Consider the following 5,592-nt stretch of genomic DNA (forward strand, 5'->3'; position numbering starts at 1 on the left):
GCACACCTGTGATCCAGAGAAGCCAGGCACTCAGTGTCCATCTGGGACAGACTGTGTGGGCACCTGTGGCCCACCTGGGATGGAGAGGCTGGACATTAGGGGGATCACCTAGGACAGAGAGGCCAGGCACTAGGGGCCCCATCTGGGATTCAGAGAAGTCGGGCACAGAGTGTCTACTTGGGACAGAGAGATTGGGAACCAGGGAACCCGCCTGGAGCAGAGAGGCCGGGCACCAGGGGGCCCACATGGTACATGCAAACAGGACACCTGGGGGCCGATCTGGTGCAGAGAGGCCAGGCACCAGCATGCCCATTGGAATCCAGGGAAGCCAGGAGGTCAGGGTCCACTTAGGACTGAAAGCCTGGGCACTAGGGAACCCACCTGAGACAGAGAGGTTAGGCAATAAGGGGTTCCACTAGGACAGAGATGCCGGGTACCGCGGGCCAACATGAGAGAGAAAGCTGGGCCCAATGGGCCCTACCTGTGGCTGAGAGGCTGGGTACTGTGGGCCCACCTTGGGGAGAGAGACCAGGCATTAGGGGGCCTACCTGGAATTCAGAGAAGTCAGTCACAGACCGTCTACCTGGGACACAGATGCTGGGCATCAGCGAACCCACCTGGGAGAGAGAGTTTGGGCACCAGGGTGCCCACCTGGGATCCAGAGAATGTAGGTAGCCATTGTCCAGATGGGACACAGAGGCTCTGCACCATGGAACCCACCTGGGATCCAAAGAATGTAGGTAGCGAGTGTCCAGCTGGGACACAGAGGCTCTGCACCATGGAACCCACCTGGGACAGAGAGTCTGAGCAATAGCGGGTTTACCCGAGGCAGAGTCTGGTTACTAGGGGCCCTACCTGGAACAGAGAGGTTGGGCACCAGGGGACCCACATGGGATTCAGAGAAGCCAAGCACCAGGGGGAGCCTCCTGGGACATAGAACCAGGGCACCAGTGGGCCCACTTGGAATCCAGGGAAGGCAGGCACCCAGTGTCCACCTGGGACAGACAGGGTGGGCACCATGTGGCCCACATGGGATGGAGATGCTGAACACTAAGGGGATCACCTAGGACAGGGAGGCCAGGCACTAGGGGGCCCACCTGGATTCACAGAAGTCAGGCACAGAGCGTCTACTTGGGACAGAGAGACTGGGCACCAGGAAACCCACCTGGGACAGAGAAGTCAGGTATTAAGGGATTCACCTAGGACAGAGATGCCAGGCATGCCAGGCCCACCTGGGACAGAGAGGTCGGGCACCCGGAGGCCCACCTAGGGCGTAGAGGCCAGCCACCAGGTGGCCTACCTGGGTCATCCAACGGGGACATCTGCGGCCTGGCTTAGGGAAGAGAGGCCAGGCACCAGGGTGCCCACTTGGGATGCAGAGAAGCCAGGCACCAAATGTCCCCCTGGGACAGAGACGCTGGGCACCAGGAAGTTGCTTAGGGCAGAGAAGCTGGCACCAGGGAACCCACCTGGGACAAAGAGGCTGGGCACTAGGGGGTTCACCAATGACAGAGTGGGTGGGCACCCAGATTCCACCAGGGACAGAGAAGCTGGGCTTCAAGAAACTCACCTAGGGCTGAGAGGTCAGGCGCTAGGGGATGCACCTATTAGAGAAATGCCAGGTACTTCTTGCCCACATGGGGCAGACAGGCCTGACACCAGGAAACCCACCAGGGACAGAGAGGCTGGGCTTCCGGGGGGCCACCTGGGATGCAGATAAATCAGGCAGAGAGTCTGGGCACTAGTAGGTTCACCAGAGGCTGAGAGACTTTGAACCAGGGAATCCACCTGTGACAGAGAGGTCAGGCACTAGGGTGTTCACCTAGGACAGAGATGCCGGAAAACTCGGGTCCACCTGGGACACAGAGGCCAGGCACTAGGGAGCCCACTCTGGTGCCCAAATGGGATTCAGAGAAACTAGGTACACAGTGTCCACCTGGGACAGAAAGGCTTGGCAGCATGGAGCCCACCTGGGACCGATGGGCCGGACGCCAAGGAGCCCACCAAGGATAGAGAAACCGGGCACAAGGGAGCTCACCTCGGGCAGACAGACTGGGTACCAACAGGCCCAACTGGGACAGAGAACCTGGACAACAGAGAGCCCACCTGGGACAGAAAGGCCAGGCACCAGCCAACCCACCTAGGGCAGAGAGGCCGGGCACTAGGGCGCACACCTTTGATCCAGAGTAGCCAGCCACTCAGTGTCCACCTGGGACAGACAGGGTGGGCACCAGGTGGCCCACCTGAGACGGAGAGGCTTGGCACTAGGGGTCCGCTTGGGATTCAGGCACAGAGGATCTACCTGGGACAGAGAGACTGGGCACCTGGGAACCAATCTGGGACTGAGAAGTCAGGCACTAAGGGCTTCACCTAGGTCAGAGATGCCGGGCACCCTGGGCCCACCTGGAACAGAGAAGCTACGCACTAGCGGATTCACCTGGGGTGGAGAGGCTGGGCACCAGGGTGCCCACTCCGGATCCTGAATAGCCAGGCACTCAGTGTCCACCTGGGGTAGAGGCTGGGCACAATGTACCTCCCTGGGGCAGATAGGCTGGGCACTAAGGGGCCCATTTGGGACATCCAAACCGGACACCTGGGTGCCAATCTGGGTCAGACAGCCCATGCACCAGGGTGCCCACTTCGGATCTAGAAAAGCCAGGTACCCATTGTCTACCTGGAGTAGAGGCTGGCATATGGGTACCCCCCTGGGGCAGAGATGCTGGGCACTAGGGGGCCCATCTGGGACATCCAAACAGGACACTTAGGGGATGATCTGGGGCAGAGAGGCCAGGCACCAGGGTGCCCACTAGGATCCAGAGAAGCCAGGACCCCAGTTTCCACCTGGGACAGAGAGACTGGCAGTAGGGAACTCTCCTGGGACAGAGAGGTGAGGCACTAAGGGGTTCACAAATGACAGAGTGACTGGGCAGCCATTGGCCATGAGGGACAGAAAAGCTGGGCTCCAGGGAACCCATCTGGGGCAGAGAGATCAGGCACCAGGGGGCTCACGTAGGACATTGAGGTCGGGCACCAGGGGACCCACCTGTGACAGAGAAGTCAGGCAGCAGGGAGCTCACATGGGGCAGAGAGGCCAGGTACCAACAAGCCCAACTGGGAAAGAGAACCTGGACAACAGGGAGCCCACCTGGGACGGAGAGGCCAGGCACCAACCGGCCCACCTAGGGCACAGAGGCCAGCAGTAGGGCGCACACTTGGAATCCAAAGAAGCCAGGCACTCAGTGTCCACCTGGGAAAGAGAAGGTGGCCACTATGTGGCTCACGTGGGATGGGGAGGTTGGACACTAGGGACATCACCTAGGACATACAGGCCCGGCACGAGGGGCCCCATCTGGGATTCAGAGAAGTCAGGCACAGAGCATCTACCTGGAACAGAGAATCTGGCCACCAGGGAACCCACCTGGGACAGAGTGATCAAGCACTAAGGGGTTCACCTGGGACAGAGAGGCCGCGCATCCTGTGCTCACCTGGGACAGAGAGACCGGGTACAAGGGCACCCACCTGGTGCAGAGAGGCTGGGCACAAGTAGGCCCACCAGGGACAGAGAGGCAGGACACCAGGCAGCCCACCTGGGACATCCAACCGGAACATCTCGGGACCAACCTGGGGGAGAGAGGCCGGCCACCATGGTGACCCTTCTGGTCCAGAGAAGTCAGGCACCCAGTGTGCACCTGGGATAGAGACGGCACCAGGGAATCCACCTAGGGCAGAGAGGTTGGGCACAATGGGGCCCACCTGACTCATAGCACTGCGATACCTGGGGGCCGACCTGGGGCAGAGAGGCTGGGCAACGGGGTCCACTTGAGATCCAGAGAAACCAGGCACCCAGTGTCCACTTGGGAATGAGAGTCTGGGCACTATGGGGTTCACTTAGGGCAGAGAGGCCCATCTGGGACAGAGAACATGGGCACTAGGGGGCTCACCTGGGGTAGAAAAGCCAGGCACTCAGTGTCCACCAGGGACAGAGAAGCTGGACTCCAGGGAACCCAACTGGGGCAGAGAGATCAGGCACCAGGGGGCCCACCTGGGACAGAGAAGCTGGACAACAGGTAGCCCACTTGGGATAGAGAGGCCAGGCACCTGCCGGCCCACCTAGGGCAGAGAGGCCGGATACTAGGGATCACACTTGGGATCCAGAGAAGCCAGGCACTCAGTGTCCACCTGGGATAGACAGGGTGGGCACTTTGTGGCCCACCTGGGATGGAGAGGCTGAACACTAGGGGGATGACCTAGGACAGAGAGGCCAGGCACTAGGGGGCCCACCTGGGATTCAGAGAAGTCAGGCACAGAGTGTCTACCTGAGTCAGAGAGATTGGGCACCAGGGAACCCACCTGGGACAGAGAGGTCAGGCACTACGGGTTTCACCTAGGACAGAGATGCTGGGCACCGCGACCCACCTGGTATAGAGATACAGGGCACCAGGGGAATCACCCTGCGGAAGAGAGGTCTGATACTAGGTGGCCCACCTGGGGAATCCAACCGGGGCACCAGGGGTCCCTCCTAGGACATTCAATCTGCGCACCAGGGGCTCCACCTGGGACAGTGAGGCCGGGCATCAGGGAGGCTATCTGGGATCCAGAGAAGTCTGGCATGCAGTGTCTACCTGGGAAAGGGAGGCTGGGCATCAGGGAAGCCATCTGGGATTTACGGAAGCTAGGTACCCAGTGTCCACCTGGGAAAGAGACGCTGGGCACCAGGGAACCCACCTGGGACAGTGAGGTTGTGTACTAGGAGGTTCAATTAGGACAAGAGGCTGACACCAGGGAACCCACCTGGGACAAAGAGGTTGGGCACTAGGGGGTTCACAATTGATAGAGTGACTGAGCACCCATTGTCCACCAGGCACAGAATAGCTGGGCTCCAGGGAACCCAACTTGGGCAGAGAGGCCGGGCACTAGCGGGCCCCCCTGGGACAGAGACGCTGGGTACCACCAGGCCTAACTGGGACAGAGAACCTGGAGAATAGGTAGCCCGCTTGGAACAGAGAGGCCAGGCATCAGCCGGCCCACCTAGGGCAGAGAGCCCAGGCATTAGGGATCACACCTGGGATCCAGAGAAGCCAGGCACTCAGTGTCCACCTGGAACAGCCAGGGTGGCACTATGTGGCCCACCTGGGATGGAGAGGCTGAGCACGAGGGGGATCACCTATGACAGAGAGGCCAGGGACTAGGGGGCCCACCTGGGATTCAGAGAAGTGACGCAAAGAGCGTCTACCTGGGACAGAGAGATTGGGCACCAGGGAACCCACCTGGGACAGAGTGGTCAGGAACTAAGGGGTTCGCCAAGGACTGAGATGCTGGGCAACCAGGGACCACCTGGGACAGAGAGGCCAGGCACCAGGGAGCTCACCTGGGGCAGAGAGGCCAGGTACCAACAGCCCCAATTGGGACAAGGAACCTGGACAAAAGAGAGCCCACCTGGGACAGAAAGGCCAGGCATCAGCCGGCCCACCTAGGGCAGAGTGGCCGGGCACTAGTGTGCACACCTGTGATCCAGAGAAGCCAGGCACTCAGTGTCCATCTGGGACAGACTGTGTGGGCACCTGTGGCCCACCTGGGATGGAGAGGCTGGAC

The sequence above is a fragment of the Echinops telfairi genome, unplaced genomic scaffold, assembly GCF_000313985.2.
Source record: "Echinops telfairi isolate 266 unplaced genomic scaffold, ASM31398v2 ScPeMD7_7409;HRSCAF=8447, whole genome shotgun sequence".
Lineage (NCBI taxonomy): Eukaryota > Metazoa > Chordata > Mammalia > Afrosoricida > Tenrecidae > Echinops > Echinops telfairi.